Source organism: Gopherus flavomarginatus, chromosome 2 (assembly GCF_025201925.1).
Source record: "Gopherus flavomarginatus isolate rGopFla2 chromosome 2, rGopFla2.mat.asm, whole genome shotgun sequence".
NCBI lineage: Eukaryota > Metazoa > Chordata > Testudines > Testudinidae > Gopherus > Gopherus flavomarginatus.
Genome location: NC_066618.1, coordinates 193500113 through 193520709, shown reverse-complemented (window position 1 = coordinate 193520709; position 20597 = coordinate 193500113). Strand labels below are relative to the sequence as shown.

Below are 20597 nucleotides of genomic sequence, written 5' to 3'. Positions count from 1 at the left end.
GAGACCATTGTGATCTAGTCCAATAGTTTTCAATGTTTTTCATTTGTGGGCCTCTAAAAATTTTAAATGGAGGTGCAGAACCTTTTGAAATCTTAGACATAAATCTGTGGACCCCAACAGATCTGCAGACCACGGGTTGAAAACCACTGTTCTATGGTAACAACAACCTTTCATGACCCCCTTAGACATAGTCTGCGGACCCGCAGGTTGAAAACCACTAAACTAGTCTGACCTCCTGTATAACACAGGACATAGAACTTCCCCAAAATAATTCCTAGATCATACCTTTTAGAAAAAACATCCAGTCTTAATTTAAAAATGGTCAGTGATGGAGAATCCATCACAACCCTTGGTAAATTGTTCCAGTGGTTAATTACTCTCACTGTTGAAAATGCATGCCTTATTTCCAGTCTGAATTTATCTATCTTCAACTTCCAGAAAGTGAATCATATTATACCTTTCTCAGTTAGATTGAAGAGCCCATTATCAAATATTCGTGCCCCACATAGATATTATAATATATTACCTGAGTGATGCAAAACAACTGTAGAGGGGAACCAGAATGTGGCCCACTGTGTAAATTCATTATTATGTGAGTAACACTTTGACATCGTTCTAATTACTATGGAGCAATTTATAAATTAAAATGTGGACAAGACAAAGAAATTCTAAACTTTTTTTTTTGCTTTAAGAACTCTTGCATTTATACATACATCACTCAAAGATTTGATGATGTCAGTGTGCTGTCACCAAGTCATTTAAATTGCGACTTTCTTTCCATTGTTTGTTGCTTAGAAAACCTCTGTGAAAGCCGTGTCTGTCACAGAAGCTGGTCTTGCCAATGAAGCTATGTACGTTGTATAGTGTATTTTGAAAGGATTTAGCTGGTTAGGGACTGGGAAGTGAAGCTAACAGTTGCTTCTCTACTTTCTTACACAGCTCCATCAGAAAAGTCATCTGGGCCTGAACTTTCCCCTGATACTAATCTCCTAATAGCTTGTTTTCTCTCCTCTGTGGGTGATGGGTTGACCAATCTTTCCTGGGAGTCACATGATAAGCTAGACATTTTTTCTAACCTGCAGTAGAAATTCATATGCTTTCTCACTGCCTTTTACTTTCAGAGGCCTGTGTGTTAATACTTGATAAAATGCAAGGAGAAGGTATTATTTGTCTCTTGCTTGAAGAAAAATCCTTAACTTCACAGGGATCGTCTAGTGAAAGTATCTGATCCTGTTACTCTTTTTTTCTTTTAATTGCAATGCAAAGATCTTATCTTTTTATTACCCCCTTACTGTGACAAGTGCTCTAATGGTTCACTCTCCACAAATGTCTTGGCTTATATGTACAACTGAATTCTGCCAAAATGGTTCATGAATCCCTTCCAGTGCTGCCGTTTCCTTCTCAAATGCCTGTTCTATGTCTGGTTTCAGAGTAGCAGCCCTGTTAGTCTGTATCCGCAAAAAGAACAGGAGTACTTGTGGCACCTTAGAGACTAACAAATTTATTTCAGCATAAGCTTTTGTGGGCTACAGCCCACTTCTTCAGATGCATAGAATGGAACACACAGACAGGAGATATTTATATATACAGAGAACATGAAAAGTTGAATACTTTTCATGTTCTCCGTATGTATAAATATCTCCTGTGTGTTCCATTCTATGCATCTGAAGAAGTGAATTTCTGTAGTCTGCCCCATGGCACCTTAGAGACACTCAGTGTTCCCAAAACAACCAGCTCCAGCCAATGTGCAAGGGGTAGGTAAGTTAGGGCCTTTTAGGTGTCCCTGCTCTCTCACTGAATCCAGAAAGACCAACCTTGGACATTGACCTCTCTTCACAAAAGGAACTGCAGCAGCCAGGAGGAACCTTCATAGTATCATGATTCAGTCAATTCTGAAACTTCATCTATGGAGATTTGGGGGTATCGGGGGGGTGTTGTTGGTGCCCTTCATCCTGCACCTCTCCCACCACTGCAACACCTCACCTGGCCAGCTTCACTCTGCCTGCACTTCATGTTTCTCACCCTCCACTGTTCCCTTTCTTCCTCTCATTCACCTCCTTAACGCTTTGTCCACTCTAGCGATCCCTTCCCACCTCTACTTCAACCCCAAGTGCTTTGGCAAAAAGTCAAACTAAAACATGAAAAACAAATACAGAGAAAATCTGATGTGAGCCTGCCATCACTGTAGTTACTTTGCTTATGTCATACTCCGTTCCTCTCCCTTTGTCTGGTTTTGTCTTTTAGACTGGGGTAGGGATGCTCTCTTCTTATATGTTTGTATGGTGCAAAGCAGATTGGAGCCTCAATCTTGATAAGGGCCTCTGGACACTACTGAAATATAAATACTAATAATCTATAATATGGGGATCAACATATTTGGGAAGCTTTACTCATTATGGATTGTAGAGTGCACTATGTGGTGTATGTAGCTATGAAATTGTGGTTTCTTTATTTGTTGGGGTACTGTATCTTTAAATGTCTAAGAGTGTTGCCTCTAACAGAGAGAGCAGCCGTTTAGTTCTGAGACCTACCACAGTCTGTTTCAGACGAACACACACACTGTGCTCTCTCATAGGGTCTTTGCTCTTGTTCTTTTGTGCTGTATTACATAATCCAAAATAAAATTAATTCAGGCTGAAGATGTGGTTGTTCTTGGTCTGTGAAAGAAAACAAACCCAATTATTACAAATCCAGGAGTGAAGGATGGGGAGATGCCCTGAAGTGAAATTCTCCTCTTTATAGACAGAAAAGAAGTTTACTTGTAGCTGTCCTGCAGAGAGAAAATAAAAGATTCCAGTAATTTTATTAATATTTGCTGAATTCCCCCAATGCCCAATCTAAGATTGGCATCCAGCATCCTGTGTACTATAAAATGCATCTGTCTCCTTTCAAGTCCTGCAGTATACTTTCCCATTATATGCAGGCTGGAGCTGAAGGCAGCAGGACCATGTCACAGATATCAGAGACCCTCTGGAGTTGTCCTTTAGAGTGCGAAGTGAGAGCTGTCTTTATGTTTTGTGAGGCCTTTGTTATACTGCCAGCAATGCTGCTTGCACTATACATTTTATTTGTTTAATCTTTCAGTTGGTTTAATGTGTTATTTGGAATCTCTGGACACATGTACATCAATTTAAAAACAAAAAATATAGTAACAAAACTGACAAATAGCTACCACTAGAAGAACTCCCTTCACATCGTAATTAAAACTCAAACCATGTGCCTGAAACAAAAGTTGGAGTAATTAGATGAGCCATGCCTATGTCCTGAGTGTAATCCAAATCAGGCTTTTTTCCCCCAGTGGGGGGAAGAGGGGAGTTCCATAGTTAAGGTCTGAGAATGCCCTGCCTCCAGTCCTTTACATTCAGATCTGAGGCCCGTTAGCAAATATGCCTCAGCAGACCTCCACTGCTGGGATGATGCATAAGGAAAGCACCCTTTTTGCCAGCCCCAGGAGTTCAAAAATCATGAGTCAAGCCTGAAAAAAATTAAAAGGTTGGCTTAAATACTGTGAAATTTTAAAAATAAAAAGTATTGAATTCTTTTTCATTTGCCTTCTCATTTTTGAGCCTTGAGAGTTCACATTTTTAAGCTGTTCACTGCAGCATGAGGGCTAGAAACTTGCTGTTTGTAAATGAAAGTGGAGATTCGCACACAATCACAGGAGTTGGGCTTTAAGAAAAACTAGAGCAGGTTAGAATAATTCTGACAAAACCGTTTTTCATTCAGATTTACTGATTCATCTTCATTAAAGTGTTCTGCACAATGTTTTTACAAAATTCATTTGGAACCCAGGAAGCTTTTGAAATCTGCCACCAGGGTCCACAACTTCCCAGAGCAGCCAGCCAGATGGACTGCCCCTAATGTGGGGATCTTAGGGATTCCAGGGTCTGTGACTCCATAGCAGCCAGCTAGGCAGATGGCCCTGTTGCCGGGGTCCCCAAGGCTTCCAGCATCCATGGCCCTGAGCCAGCCAGGTGGATTGTCCCTGAGTTAGAGAAGCCAGGGCTTTCCCTTTTTTGGAGAAGTTTGAAATTTTTGGTTTCATTTTGATTCTAAATTAAATCAAATTTCAAAGCATTGTAATCCTTTGCTAAATGGAATTACCTTTCTCTGTACAGCATTAAGAAAAACACAAAATACTGCAATAAAAAATGAATAAAATCATAAGCATTGACAACACTGCATTCCCACTCTAGGGGCTTGTCTACATGCAGTTCTTGTACTGATTGAATTAAATCAATAGAAAAATTGGTTTAGATAAATCAGTGCAACCTTCTGGCATGGAGACAGTTATACCCATATCAAGGTGTTTATATGGGTATAATTTGTTTCAGTAAAATTTCACAGCGATGTTCAGCAATATAGCTGTTACTGCTCTTGGCATTAATGTATCCCTAGCTGATGTTTTCTGCAATGCATGCTAATCTGAAGGCAAATTACTTTTTAAATGTGTCCAGAGGTTAACAGGAGGCTAGTAGCTGTGAACAGCAGTGCCGGAAAGTTGCTTGTACAATGACAAATCAGTAGAATCAACATAAATGGAACCTGGGGTTGAAAGTTTTCTAAAGATACTCTTTAGGCCATGGCTACACTGGCACTTTACAGCGCTGCAACTTTCGCGCTCAGGAGTGTGAAAAAAACTTCCCCCTGAGCGCTGCAACATACAGCGCTGTAAAGCCTCAGTGTAAACAGCGCCGCAGCGCTGGGAGTCAGGCTCCCGCGGCAGCGCTTTGAAGTGCAAGTGTAGCCATACTCACTGTACAAATAGAGGACATAATTTTGGAACCCAACCCCCCAAACTCAAAAAGCACTTAATAGCTACAATCTCTACAGTCCTTACAATGTAATTTCGGGTCTCTGCTTCTACTAAGAACCATTTTATACAGAGAGAGTTGTAAACTGATCAATTATATAGTCTGCACAGAAGCTAAAATCAGGACTGAGATGCATTACTGAGACATGATTTTTCATGACAGGATCTCAGAGTCAGCAGCAGCAAGCAGCACTTTCCCCCTGTTCCATTAGGGATATTATAATCCAACCCTATTTGAGAGGAGCCTACTGTATCTTTATTTTCAAAATGGAAAAAGCATCACTGTTTTTAATTTTCTGTCTAACTACATTGCCACATGCACACAAGACACGTACACACTGTGCAAATCCAGAGGCAGAAAACTAAAATCTTGCACTGCCATCCTGTGGTGAAAGGTAAGAAGCTATTATATTGTCCAGCTCAATAGAATTGGATTATTCTCTACAAAATGTGAACATTGGGCTGCTTTGGAGACCTTGAGACAGAATTACCAAGAGCTCTGCACTGAACTAGTGATCATGGAAATCAATTTCTTACTCCTTGGAAAAGTAGACCGGGAGTGTTATGAAGGTGCGACACCCTCAGCTTTATATGAAGGGAGGAGGACAGGCTTTCTGATACTCTGGCTTGGTCTATGCTAGGAACTTAGGTTGATAGAACTACATCACTCAGTGCTATGTCAACCGGAGGGCCTCTCCCACTGACATAGCTACTGCTTCCTTTGGATGTAGAGTACCTATGCCGACAGGAGACCGCTCCTGTCGGCATAAGTAGTATCTTCATTAAGCACCACAGTGACACAGCTGCACTGGTGCAGCTCTAAGTATAGACAAATCCTCAGAAGCAATCCTCACCAGGCCCTGATCATTCTATGCAGGGATCAGAAACTTGCTGCTTTAAGCATGATCATTGCAAACCAAGTTCTGTAGCATTGTATCCCTGACCACTGTGGATAGGGAATTGTTTTATATTAAAAAAAAAAAGGTAAATCTATGAGTTTTAGAAAAGTCTCTGTCCACACGGTAGGAAAGCTATGCTAAAACCCTGATAGCAACAACCATGCACACAACCCAGCATATTTCTGATCCCATTGTGTATGGTAGGGGATGGAGCACATTCTGCTCTCAGGTATGCCAGTGTAAATGTAGAGTAACTCTATTGACTTCACTGGAATTACTCCAGATTTTACACCAGCATTGTTGAGAGCAGAATCTGGGGTAGTATTTTATTAATTTATCTCTGCTTTTGAAATAGCACCTAAAGCCTATGCACCTTCCAGACACGGAAACATGCTCCTTGCATTCTGATGAGAGCTTAGTTAATTCGGTCAGGGTGTGGTCATGTGACTGAGTAGCATTCAGAAAGATGCCACACAAGTCAGTGGGAGCTGAAGCATTCAGCACTTTGTAGGATCTGGCCCTAAATGCAGTTTTTGGGGTGGTGGTTGTTTTTGTTTTGTTTACTTGGGAGATGGGGGTGTTTGGTTTTGTAGACTTGTGAAAACAGGGTGAACTCCATTTTGTAAATATGTCATAAATTCCTGTTCACTGGATAAAACAACTGTTTTCCAATGACTCAACACAGGGCTTTTAATATATATATATATTTTAAAAAAGGAACAAGCCAAAAGGAAAAAAAGCCATTAAGTCAGTTAATAGGGGAAAGAGAGAAAAAGAGATGTTATATAGATAATGTGCAAAATATGCAATAAAAAAGTAGAATGTTTACCAGAACGTCTGGTCCATAATTGAATGCTGTCAGGGGACGGTTCTAACTTAGGCTCTGACACTTCAAACATGGATTCAAAATAGTGAGTACTAGGTAGATAAAACGAGTTAGGTTTATGTTTGTTTTCTTTATTTGCAAATGTGTATTTGGTTGGAAGGAGTTCAAATTTATATTTTGCTGAAAGGATTTTAATTTGTAGTTGAATACTTAGGCTGGGAGGCTATTCCCAGTGTCTATAGCTGAAAGACCCCTGTAACATATTCCATCTTAAATTTACAAAGATAATTTTTATTGTTTTTTTTATTCTGGTGAGACTCCAGGGGACTGGGTCTGGATTCACCACGGAATTGGTGGGGAGAAAGGAGGGAAGGGGGAGAGAGAGGCTAATTTCTCTCTGTGTTAGGATTACTGTCTCTCTCAGGGAGAATCTAGGAGGGGAAGAGAGAAGGAGGGTGGAAGGTGCATTTTCCTCTCTGTTTTAAGATTCAAGGAGTTTGAATCACAGTGATCTTCTAGGGTAACCCAGGGAGGGGAAGCCTGGGAGAGGCAACGGTGAGGGAAAGGGTTTACTTTCCTTGTGTTAAGATCCAGAGGGTCTGGGTCTTGGGGGTCCCCGGGCAAGGTTTTGGGGGGACCAGAGTGTACCAGGCACTGGAATTCCTGGTTGGTGGCAGCGCTACAGGTTCTAAGCTGGTAATTGAGCTTAGAGGAATTCATGCTGGTACCCCATCTGTTGGACGCTAAGGTTCAGAGTGGGGAATTATACCATGACACCTGTGTTAACTCAGGAACTGCCTCTCCATCTGAGTTATGCTGCAAGGACTGTGAGCTGCCGGCATGTAGTGGCTGAGAGGACCTCAGGCAGGGGCAGCTCCAGGCCCCAGCATGCCAAGCGCGTGCTTGGGGCGGCATGCCACGGGGGGGCACTCTGCCGGTCACTGGGAGGGCGGCAGGCAGGCAGCCTTTGGCGGAATGCCTGCGGAGGGCCACCGGAGCCGCGGGACCAGCGGACTCTCCGCAGGCATGCCACCGTGCTTGGGGCGGCGAAATGTCTAGAGCCGCCCCTGACCTCAGGTAAAACTACTAAGAAACAGTGGCAAGACTTTCTCAACTTAGGGTCCTGACCTATGGAACTGCCTGTCAACAGAGATCAGGATGAGCCCAAGTTTTGCTATGTTTAGGGCATGATGCAAAAGTCACTTTTTCATACAGGCTTTCCCCAAATAATGGAGTGGAAAAACAACCAGCAGCATTCATATGGGAGACAGAATGTATAGCTAAAATAAGAGAAAGGAAAGCTTTAGGTTCCATTTTAAGCAGAACTCACTGTGATTCTCAGTGTATGAACTTATGATAATAGATTCCTTAGTTAGATCAGAGAGAACTCACTCCCACCATCTCAGCCACTTGATCCTAGCTTTACGGTCTCAATCTGTAGTTTGCAGGACAACATTATGTGGCTACCTTGTGAGCATTCTATATTAATGCTGCAGCTAGTGTCTTATCTCTGGTCACTCATGGAGGTATACACATATTCCCTCATCCCACTTAAAAGTACTAGTATCATCCTCTCTTTTGAAAGGCAAAATCCTCACCTTACCCTTCCTCACTTGCTAGTGACCAGCCTGTGGCCAGTCTCTTTACTCAACAAGAAACTGAAGAAAATACTCTTCTCATATTACTCATCTCAGAACAAGCTTTCCTTCATCAGGCTTCTCACTCTGGAACAGTGGTTTTCAACCTTTGGACCACGTACCCTTGGGGTCCGCAGACTATGTCTAAGATTTTCAAAGGGGCCACACCTCTATTCAAAATTTTTAGGGGTCTGCAAATGAAAAAAGGTTGAAAACCACCACTCTAGGATGTTTCTTCACTTAGCATCAACCTTGGCCATCATTTCTGTGCAGATGAAAAGCACCCTGTGAACCACTTCAAATTTTACCTTAAAATCTTCCTGTTCAAATCAGTGGATGAGGAATGTTTTTATTTCACTCATCTCAGTCATCCCTCACTGTGACTAGTGTAAAGGCATGCTTGCATCTTCCCAGCTGAGCATTCTTTTCTTTTGCTTTAGCCATTGTTTTTCATTGTTTTCTCTTTCTGTATAAATGAGCGTTATTAGACCCAATATTTTGCAACTTCATCTCGCTCTGTTGAGCATTCTGTGGCATTTTGTGCAGAGGAGCTATAGGCAAATATTGTATCATATGCAGACTTTTAGAGAAGTCCATTTGTGCCACCTTGTGGGAATAGATAATAACACAAGCCACTAGCTGCACTACTGCCATCAACTTGTCTTTAAAGTGTGTTCAGAAACATTTCTTTTTCATATTTAAAAGGAATAAGGTCTATTCAGTGGCCTGTGGCAGAAGTCTGCAAAAGGTTTTTGTTTGAGTAATTGAATCTTATATATATACTTAATAAAAGGTCTACTCTTTTCTTTAAAATGTTGCAGTTAGGAGGAGCTCATGGAGGCAGACTGTGGAAATTCCCCAACACTTTTGGCTCCTTCACTAACACGCCCATAGCTGTGGGTGACAAGGATATGTCAGAGCCTTCCCCCATGCTCTTTGGCTCCGTCTACACCAGGATCATTTTCCAAAAATCTTCCACTTTTGCTAAATGGGGTTAAGTACCACTGGTTTAGCAATGTTAGGAGCCTTAGTGTAGAGAGTCCATTGATGGCTGACACTTCTAAGCACCGTGTCATCTCACCTGCTCAGAGCAAGTCTACTAGACACAATGCATAATTGGTGTCGGGTGCTGGCAGGCTATCTTGTCTACACCATGACGCTAGTGCTGCTAGCAATGGTGGAATTTAACAAGTTTTAACCTATTGTAGACATGTCCTTTTTGGTCAATGAACTTGTTGAGAACTTTTTAGAGCAGGGGTAGGCAACCTATGGCACGTGTGCCAAATGCGGCACAGAAGCTGATTTTCAGTGGCACTCACACTGCCCGGGTCCTGGCCACCGGTCTGGGGGGGCTCTGCATTTTAATTTAATTTTAAATGAAGCTTCTTAAACATTTTAAAAACCTTATTTACTTTACATACAACAACAGTTTAGTTATATATTATAGACTTATAGAAAGAGACCTTCTAAAAATGTTAAAATGTATTACTGGCACGAGAAACCTTAAATTAGAGTGATTAAATGAAGACTCAGCACACCATTTCTGAAAGATTGCCGACCCCTTTTTTAGAAGATCTGTACTGTGACGCTACAGGAGCCTCTATCATGAGCTGCAGCTGTCTCCCCTCCCAACTGAGGAAGGAGGAAATGCTGAGTCGTAGATCTCCACCCTACCAAGGGGAGTGGAGAACTGCTGAGTCATTCATCTCGTAGAAATTTGAGCTTCAAGGCCTAAAGCCAAATTCTATCACTCTCATGAAAGTAGCCCCATGGAAGGCAATCAGATTGTTTTATGAGTTAGGATGCCTCCCATAAGGATTTACAAGATCAGGCCCTAAGGACTTGCCTGCACTGGAGATGTAGCTGTAGCTACAGTCATGTAGATGCATTAGTGCAGTGTAGATGTATTGCAATTTGCACCTGGTTTGAGACAGGTAACTCACACAAGTCAGTTTTTACACTAAGGCTTTGCATTAGTGCAATTACTTCTGTGCAGTTGCAGCAGTGCAAAAATACCCCTTTTGTGCACAAGACCCAGTTGGGATCATTTAAATGCTACCATTCATGAACCCATTGCTTTTCTATCAATTTTGCTTTCAAGTTTCCTTTAAAATAAATAAGTAAATAAAAATAAAGAAGCAAAACTAATCTCTGATATGCTTCCACAGAAATCTATAAAGTTTCACCAGGGGTGTTTTTGCAAAGAAATGAAATGCAAGAAACTATGCTAACTCAGCAATGAGGCTGCATTTTCAAACATAGAAATTGAGGTAGCATAAAAGTTAAGATTCTCTTAGTGACACTAACTCACTGACATTGCATATATATAATATTTATGACTATTATTTATTAGGATATTAAGAGTTTGCTTACTCTCCCTAAGGCAATAACAAAGCTTCTGTTGACTTAAGTGAGAAGAGGATTGAGTCTCAAATGTACATTTTATTATAAAAGAACGAGCGTAGACTGCACCTATAAAACTGGCACAAACCTTGGCAGAGGGTCCATGGCTGAGGAGAAGCAAGGGAGGAATTGCAACAATGGAAAGCATCTGCAACTTTACCTCCACTGGGGCTCAGAGTCAGCCAGTTCAGCTTCAGTATCAGATAGTGTCAGCTAGATAAGAATTGTGGTTAGAGTGACTGGGGGATCATACACATCTCCTCTGTAGCCTCCTTGAGGGGGACTTTTGTGGAACACCTTGCTGAGATTAAAACTGTCCTCCCTTAGCGGAAATCCCAAGGTAGGGCATGTGGCAATGCCACCGTTTGCCCTCCCTGAGGTGAATCTTACCAGCTAGGGTGCAGTGAGTTAAATTGGCCCAGTATGTGCAATGCAGGTGAGGTAATACAAGAACCATGTCTTTTGAATGTACTAATGGCTGTGTTCACATGTTTAAACTTAGCTGCACTTAACCCTCTACTGCCTCCCTAGAATTACTACAGTAAGGTATCAGTGCAATTTAAATGTGCTATGACAGATCTACGCAGTGGAAGTCACCCAATCTGAACAGAAAAACAGACAGCCATCCTGAAGAGACAGCATTTAATACACTTCAAGCTTCTTTGTTAAGGACAGAATGCCTAAAATAGGGTGGGGTGTATTTTATTTCAAGGGAAGAGGAGTTCAGGTTAGTGAGGTAGAAGCTAAAATAAGTTCACTGTGAAGTATCTTTTTTACCTTCTTACAAACCAATCCTGTATTTTAAAATTCCTTCAAAGCCTTCACTCATCTATCATTTGAAAACCTTGTTTGCTCAGAGGGCTGTAGCGACCAGCCCAGTGCCTTACAGGCTACAGTCCTGTGAAACTGATATCTAGAGCAAATGCTTTTGTTCATGTTATGTACTTTTAAATAAGTGGGTGTGGTTAATTCTGATGTCCTTTTCTAACTGAAGGCTGCAGAAAACATCTGCCTTTTAATGTAAACCATCTGCTATTACCAGACACAAAGTCAAGCATTTTAACACAGTTTATGCCTCAGAATTACACTTGCTGAACAGAACAGTATTACAGATTCCCCTCCCAATGTTCTCATCACACACCAACTCAGGGATTTTCCCTTGCACCTTATGTGGGATTGATCAGTGCAATTATTTTGTAAAGGTCTTTGTCAGTGAATTCAAAATAACTAGAAACAATAATTATTATTATTTAGGATTTAACGTGTAATCTTCCAGCTGAGATGCTGCCTTAGCTTTGCACAGTTACAGGTGCAGGGAAAGTCAAAAATTGTTTTTGTGCAGTTGTGTGTGTAGAGGGAGGGTGGGGGGCAAAGGGTTGCTGAGCTAGTTCATTACTATTTGACATGTGGAATACTCATTTAAATACTTAGCATTGTTGCAAAAGCTACCCTGCTGAGTTTTACAGAGGTCAGAAATTTGCAAGCACCAGAGTATTAGGAAGCGTGAGGGAGGTTTTTCTTGCCTTACTGGGAATCACCCCTTTTCAATGGAACAACATTGATAGTTCTAGCCCTGCAAGGCCATGACATATCAGACTTTAAAGTCATGACATTTTACACCTACAAACCCTGTTACTGACAAAGGTCTGCATCTTCTCCACTCTAGCCCTCAGGCAGTTGTAAATTTTTGGATGGCGGGTAGGGTGCAAAGAGGAAACACTTTCGTGTTAGGCTGACTTTTAAAAACTGGCAGTGGTTTGGAGTGGCTCATGGTTTGGAATGTGAGAATAAATATTGGAGATGAATTAATGTGAAAAGAGCAGGTGTGGCTGTCAAATGCTCATGATAAATTCATTTATCATAGTTTTGCAATTTTGTTAAATGGATCTCACCTCCACACACTGGATCTTGTTATAAGGGGCAACTGCAGTTTGACAAATATTACTTGTTTAATGGAGGTGATCAAGTAGAATTATACTCACTGAGTTTTGGGATACTTTGAGTGGTCTCTTAAGGCACAAGGTTGCCTAATCAGGTTTGTTGCTATTGGTGGAAACTGAACAAATTACTGCCATATTCAAGAGCTGATCTTGAGTCTCTTCTCCCGTCTCCCAACGGGTCTAGATGATGCTGTTGCTAAGTAGTCAGCTCTTTCCCTTTCCCCCATGACTACTTCTCCCCATGGGCTAGAGGGGTTTTGAATGGCTCTCCACTAGCCTGTCTTATTGCTAGGCCCAAGGACATTTCCTGAGCAGTTTTCTTGCTCCCTGGTGATATGCGTCTCCTTCTCTTTTAGCAGAATGTCCCTTTTCTAATCCCTTGAGCAGAAACAGGGACATCTGAAGAGGGCGGGGCTCACAAACATGGAGAGCAGGTCTCAGCATCCTGCCCTTAAACACTTGCACAGGCACTTTGTGCTGCCTACTACACACAGAGGGAGACGGAGGGGGAGGGAGGGAGCCTTACTGAAGTGTGTCAGGAAGAAAAGGGGATGGGAGGCAGCAATCAAAGACATAATCTCATTGGTCTGAATGAGAGTTGGGGTGGGACTCTTTAGGCCAGCACATCCATTGGAGTTCCTGTGCACTAGGGATCTCAGAGTGCAGTCCAGTGTGTTCTGTTACTCTCCTTGATGCTTGTTGCTTGTATAGGTTTTGATTTCTCACATGCAAAGAGCAAAATATGGATATTGCAGTCTTGTTTACTTTTATTTCAGATTAAACCAAAAACAGAACAAAACAAATGAACCCATAAAGTCTCCATGAGGGTGAGGGAGAGAGTATGAGAAAGAACAGAGACTAACTGTGTAACATTCTGCATCTGAGTTGAAAAACCAAATGCTAGGTGCCTCGTAGCTACCCCAACAACAGTCAGGCAAGATTTCTGTACATTTTTAACTGTACGCAAACAAACAAACAAAGAATGACCACGTCTTCTTTCAATTATATAGCTATACTACACACACAAAAACTATGCTAGAAGAACATTATTAAGGTTGTAAAGTCAAGCACTCAAAAGTTAGAAATGCCAGAATTAAGGTTGCCCAACCTTAATTTGGCCCCCTTCTATATATGTGTTACGGTAGAGTCTTTAATTACACTATCACATATTATTTTTTCCACAGGATCCTTGTCTCATTCAGTTCCCAGGATGGATCTGTTCTGGGAAGAAAGCAGGGTTGTGTAGTAAAAGAGGTTGTCAGTAGAAGCCCTGCTTCATTTGTTGTGGAAGTCACAAGGTGTGTACTATTTGCAAGTATTGGGACAGGCAGGTCAGAAGGTGGATAATGAAAGAGGCAGGAGACTGCAGGGAAAGTAAAGAGGGTCTCTGTTGTATCAACCAGGCAAGGTACTAACAAACTTCAACAGGACTTTATTTTTACAGTGGAAACCTCTTTACCAAACTGCAGCTGCACCCTCTGTAACTCTCACTCTGCCTCCTCAACTCCTCCCACCTCCTTCCTGTTTCCTGTCCTTTCAGACTCCCAAGAGCCAGTGCTCCCAGTTCTAATAATTACAAGCATATCTAAACACCACATTCCCTCCTCTCTTAAGAAACTCTACCAATTAGAGTAAACATTGTTGTTCTAACCACAGGAACAAATAGGAAACAAGATACTATACTATTGGCAGGAATATTACACTGGAAACACTGTAGATACTACATAACACAGTCTTTAGTCCAGACAGGTGGTCGTCTGGGTCTGACAGGCCGTCTCTCAAGCCCTGTTCCAGTGCAATATCTTGTTGTGTTGGTTCTACGATGAAGTCATCCAATGCAGACTGGGTGTTGGCATAATCTCCTCTTGGTGCATAGGCAGGTGCAAGATAAGAAGCATTCCATACTCACTCATCAGAAAGTCGATAGGTGTAAGGTCCCTTCTTCTCCATGATTTTAAGAGGAGCTGTGAATTTATGGTCCCCTTTGCGTAAAATTCCAGGTTTTCTTATTCTAACGAAGAAACCACACTCAAACTTTGGTTCCTTAGCACCCCACCCGCTTGTCTGTGAAAGCCTTTGCTTGGTTCTGTTCAACTGTTTTTTTCACATCATCCTTGTTTGGGGCATCAGGTTGTGCCTTTAACAATCCAGCAATGTTCAGTTTAGTATTCATCTGTTTCCCATGCAGTAACTCTGCGGGTGATCTTTGCCTTGTGGCATGTCATGTAGCTCTTTATGCTTGCAAGAAATCAGTAGAGAAGGGTATCCACAATCACCCTTCCAGTTTAGCGGATTGCAAACTCTCTTTCAAACTTCTGTTAAACCGTTCGATTTCCTCACTGGCTTGAGGGTAATATAGGGATGACCCTCTGTGTAAAATGTTCCTCTCTGCTAGAAAGGTTTCAGACTCCAGGGAAGTAAACTGACTACCATTATCGTAAACCAGTTCTTTGGGGTTACCTTCCCTGCTAAAAACTGAAGAGAAGAACTTAATTACTGTAGCAGAAGAGATTTGCGATGTAAATGCTATCTCAGGTCATTTACTGAAATAGTCTATTAAAGTGATGGCGTAACGACAGTCAATTGGAGCAGTATCAAAGGGTCCTACTATGTCAATCACCACTTTTTCCCATGCAGAGTCAGGAAGAGGAACAGGCTGTAATGAAGAGGTACATGTCACTGCTCTCTTATCATGCATTTGACAAGTGACACAGGATTTTATGAGTGCTTCAATTTGAGAGTCCATCCCTGACTACCAATATAGACCCGTAGTCGTTGTTTGGTTCTGACAATTCCTTGATGAGTATCGTGTGCCAGGTGCACATGAGTCTTGACTGTAATTCTTCTGAAACAAGTAGCCGGTGTGTATCTCGTAGCACGCGGACATCGAGCAAAGAAAGTTCATCCTGAACTCTAAGATAAGGCAGCAAAACTGGGTCAAGGTTTTTAGGGTGACTAGGGCATCTCTTTGTCAGAAATTCCCATAGTTTTTGTTGAATCGGACATGCTGAACAAGCAGCTTGAAATTGTTCTCTTGTAACTGCAGTAAGAGTGCTTGTAATAAGCAGCAAAGAATCCTGTGGCACCTTATAGACTAACAGACGTTTTGGAGCATGACCTTTTGTGGGTGAATACCCACTTCGTCAGATGCATGTAGTGGAAATTTCCAGGGGCAGGTATATATATGCCAGCAAGCTAGAGATAATGAGCTTAGTTCAATCAGGGAGGATGAGGTCCTGTTCTAGCAGTTGAGGTGTGAAAACCAAGGGAGGAGAAACTGGTTCTGCAGTTGGCAAGCCATTCACAGTCTTTGTTTAATCCTGAACTGATGGTGTCAAATTTCCAGATGAACTGAAGCTCAGCAGTTTTTCTTTGAAGTCTGGTCCTGAAGTTTTTTTGCTGCAGGATGGCCACCTTAAGGTCTGCTATAGTGTTGCCAGGGAGGTTGAAGTGTTCTCCTACAGGTTTTTGTATATTGTCATTCCTAATATCTGATTTGTGTCCATTGATCCTTTTCTGTAGAGACTGTCCAGTTTGGCCGATGTACATAGCAGAGGGGCATTGCTGGCATATGATAGCGTATATTACATTGGTGGACAGGCAGGTGAATGAACCAGTGATGGTGTGGTTGATCTGGTTAGGTCCTGTGATGGTGTCGCCGGTGTAGATATGTGGGCAGAGTTGGCATCAAGGTTTGTTGCATGGATTGGTTCCTGAGCTAGAGTTACTATGGTGCGGTGTGCAGTTACTGGTGAGAATATGTTTCAGGTTGGCAGGTTGTCTGTGGGTGAGGACTGGCCTGCCACCCAAGGCCTGTGAAAGTGTGGGGTCATTGTCCAGGATGGGTTGTAGATCCCTGATGATGCGTTGGAGGGGTTTTAGCTGGGGACTGTATGTGATGGCCAGTGGAGTCCTGTTAGTTTCTTTCTTGGGTTTGTCTTGCAGTAGGAGGCTTCTGGGTACACGTCTGGCTCTGTTGATCTGTTTCCTTATTTCCTTGTGCAGGTATTGTAGTTTTGAGAATGCTTGGTGGAGATTTTGTAGGTGTTGGTCTCTGTCTGAGGAGTTAGAGCAGATGCGGTTGTACCTCAGTGCTTGGCTGTAGACAATGGATCGTGTGATGTGCCTGGGATGGAAGCTGGAGGCATGAAGGTAGGCATAGCGGTCAGTAGGTTTTCAGTATAGGGTGGTGTTAATGTGACCATCACTTATTTGCACCGTGGTGTCTAGGAAGTGGACCTCCCGTGTAGATTGGTCCAGGCTGAGGTTGATGGTGGGGTGGAAATTGTTGAAATCGTGGTGGAATTTTTCCAGAGTCTCCTTCCCATGGCTCCAGATGATGAAGATGTCATCAATGTAGCATAGGTAGAGAAGGGGCGTGAGTGGACGAGAGCTGAGGAAGCGTTGTTCCAGGTCAGCCATAAAAATATTGGCATATTGTGGGGCCATGCGGGTGCCCATAGCGGTGCCACTGATCTGGAGATATATATTGTCATCAAATTTGAAATAGTTGTGTGTGAGGACAAAGGCACAGAGCTCAGCAGCCAGTTGTGCTGTAGCATCATCAGGGACACTGTTCCTGACTGCTTGTATTCCATCTGTGTGTGGGATTGTCATAAACAGATAGCTAAGGGTTAATGTCTCTTTCACCTGAAGCACCTGACCAGAGGACCAATCAGGAAACCGGATTTTTTTAACTTTGGGTGGAGGGAAGTTTGTGTCTGAGTCTTTTGTCTTTTGTCGTCTGCCTGCTTTCTCTGAGCTTTGGAGAAGTAGTTCTACTTTCTAGTCTTCTGTTTCTAAGTGTAAGGACAAAGAGATCAGATAGTAAGTTCTATGGTTTCTTTTCTTTGGTATTTGCATGAATATAAGTGCTGGAGGGCTTTGATTTGTATTCTTTTTGAATAAGGCTGTTTATTCAATATTCTTTTAAGCAATCGACCCTGTGTTGTATCATCTTAATACAGAGAGAATATTTGTATGTATTTTTCTTTCTTTTTATATAAAGCTTTCTTTTAAGACCTGTTGGAGTTTTTCTTTACTTCAGGGAAATTGAGTCTGTACTCACCAGGGAATTGGTGGGAGGAAGAAATCGGGGGGGAGATCTGTGTGTGTTGGATTTGCTAGCCTGATCTTGCATTCCCTCTGGGGAAATAGGAAAGTACTTTTTGTTTCCAGGATTGGGAACAGAGAGGGGGGAGTCTCTGTGTAGTTTCACAGAGCTTGTGTCTGTGTATCTCTCCAGGAGCACCTGGAGGGGGGAAGGGAAAAAGGATTATTTCCCTTTGTTGTGAGACTCAAGGGATTTGGGTCTTGGGGTCCCCAGGGAAGGTTTTTCAGGGGGACCAGAGTGCCCCAAAACACTCTAATTTTTTGGGTGGTGGCAGCAGGTACCAGGTCCAAGCTGGTAACTAAGCTTGGAGGTTTTTCATGCTAACCCCCATATTTTGGATGCTAAGGTCCAAATCTGGGAATAAAGTTATGACATGGTGGCAGCGGTGGGATGATCTAGACAGAATCCAGAAGCCAGTAGGAATATTATATTTTTCTTTTCTCTGCTAAGGGCTTTTTAGCAGAGAGAAACAGTTGGTTTTAAAAGGGAACCAGAGAGAATTTTTTTTTTCTGCTCTCTCTGGCAGTTTGTGGCTTGCATGTTAAGCGAGAAGCCATTACCAAACTGTTGAGGGTCTTTTGTCATGCAATAGCCCTCCCATTAGGAGGCAAGTCCAGCACTATAGGCATGCAAATAAAGTGGTTTTTCAGGTTTACTTAACATTGAAGATTAGCTAAAGGCACTGTTGCTAGGCAGACTTCAGGAGGCAACAGAGAACCTGCAGTTCAGAAGATAAACACCAGAGGGCACCCCAACACAAGAAAACAGGAACCATGACTTCTAAGGCAAAAATTAAGGCCGAAGAGCAATTCAAAGAAGCTGAACACAGGCGACAAATGGAGATGAAAGAAAGAGAAGAACAAATCAAAGAGGCAGCACACAAAAGAAAAATAGAAGAAGAAGAGGTGGCCCATAGAAGGAAGCAAGCAGAAGAAGAGGCAGCCCACAGAAGACAGATAGAACTCCAGAGGGAAGCCCACCAACAGGCCATGGAATTAGAAAAGGCTAAGCAACAGACTCCAGCCAACCCTAACAACCCGGCGCCAATTATTGCTCCACAGCACAGGAAATTTCCCACCTACAAGGCAGGTGATGACACCGAGGCCTTCTTGGAAAATTTTGAAAGAGCCTGTCTTGGGTACGGCATTCCCGAAAACCAGTACATGGTAGAATTGAGGTCACAGCTCAGTGGACCTTTAGCAGAGGTGGCAGCTGAAATGCCTAAGCAGCAAATTTTCAGACTCCTGGCCCGAACACCTACTACACCTGGAAAAGGTCTTTGAGCGCATCAGGCAGGCCGGACTAACTGTTAAGGCCAAAAAGTGTCAAATAGGCCAAAACAGAGTGACTTACCTGGGCACCAGGTGGGTCGAGGAACCATAAACCCCCTACAGGCCAAGGTGGATGCTATCCAAAAGTGGCCTGTCCCAAAGTCAAAGAAGCAGGTCCAATCCTTCTTAGGCTTGGCCGGATACTACAGGCGATTTGTACCACACTACAGCCAAATCGCTGCCCCATTGACCGACCTGACCAAAAAGACCCAGCCAAATGCCGTTAAGTGGACTGATGAGTGTCAAAAGGCCTTTACCCAGCTTAAGGCGATGCTCATGTCTGACCCTGTGCTCAGGGCCCCGGACTTTGACAAGCCATTCCTAGTAACAACAGATGCATCTGAGCGTGGTATAGGAGCAGTGCTCATGCAGGAAGCAACAGATCACAACTTCCATCCTGTCGTGTTTCTCAGCAAGAAACTGTCTGAGAGGGAAAGTCACTGGTCAGTCAGTGAAAAGGAATGCTATGCCATTGTGTACGCCCTGGAAAAGCTACGCCCATATGTTTGGGGACGGCGGTTCCAACTACAAACTGACCATGCTGCACTAAAGTGGCTTCATACTGCCAAGGGGAACAACAAGAAACTTCTTCGTTGGAGTTTAGCTCTCCAAGATTTTGATTTTGAAATTCAGCACATCACAGGAGCTTCTAACAAAGTAGCTGATGCACTCTCCCGTCAGAGTTTCCCAGAATTCAGTAGTTAAAAAGTGTTCTTAAAATGTAGAAGTCTGTTAGTTATATACTTAGCAGTATATGTAAAGGTGCATGTGTTGTATTAATCTGTTTATTTTCAAGTTCTAGAAGGAAATCGCCGCCAGTGAGCTTCCCCACTGTCTGCAATTTGGGGGGCGTGTCATAAACAGATAACTAAGGGTTAATGTCTCTTTCACCTGAAGCACCTGACCAGAGGACCAATCAGGAAACCGGATTTTTTCAACTTTGGGTGGAGGGAAGTTTGTGTCTGAGTCTTTTGTCTTTTGTCGTCTGCCTGCTTTCTCTGAGCTTTGGAGAAGTAGTTCTACTTTCTAGTCTTCTGTTTCTAAGTGTAAGGACAAAGAGATCAGATAGTAAGTTCTATGGTTTCTTTTCTTTGGTATTTGCATGAATATAAGTGCTGGAGGGCTTTGATTTGTATTCTTTTTGAATAAGGCTGTTTATTCAATATTCTTTTAAGCAATCGACCCTGTGTTGTATCATCTTAATACAGAGAGAATATTTGTATGTATTTTTCTTTCTTTTTATATAAAGCTTTCTTTTAAGACCTGTTGGAGTTTTTCTTTACTTCAGGGAAATTGAGTCTGTACTCACCAGGGAATTGGTGGGAGGAAGAAATCAGGGGGGGAGATCTGTGTGTGTTGGATTTGCTAGCCTGATCTTGCATTCCCTCTGGGGAAATAGGAAAGTACTTTTTGTTTCCAGGATTGGGAACAGAGAGGGGGGAGTCTCTGTGTAGTTTCACAGAGCTTGTGTCTGTGTATCTCTCCAGGAGCACCTGGAGGGGGGGAAGGGAAAAAGGATTATTTCCCTTTGTTGTGAGACTCAAGGGATTTGGGTCTTGGGGTCCCCAGGGAAGGTTTTTCAGGGGGACCAGAGTGCCCCAAAACACTCTAATTTTTTGGGTGGTGGCAGCAGGT

At 42.6% G+C, this 20597-nt stretch overlaps 1 long non-coding RNA gene across 1 annotated transcript in view; it reads right to left on the bottom strand.

The window, feature by feature from the left end:
* Positions 1 to 2327: 2327 nt before the first annotated feature.
* The window catches only part of LOC127045633 (uncharacterized), a 36803-nt gene continuing 18533 nt past the window's right edge, over positions 2328 to 20597 (bottom strand). The window contains exon 3 of the long non-coding RNA XR_007772786.1: positions 2328 to 2657. This is a non-coding gene — a long non-coding RNA (uncharacterized LOC127045633). The remainder of the gene's footprint in view (positions 2658 to 20597) is intronic.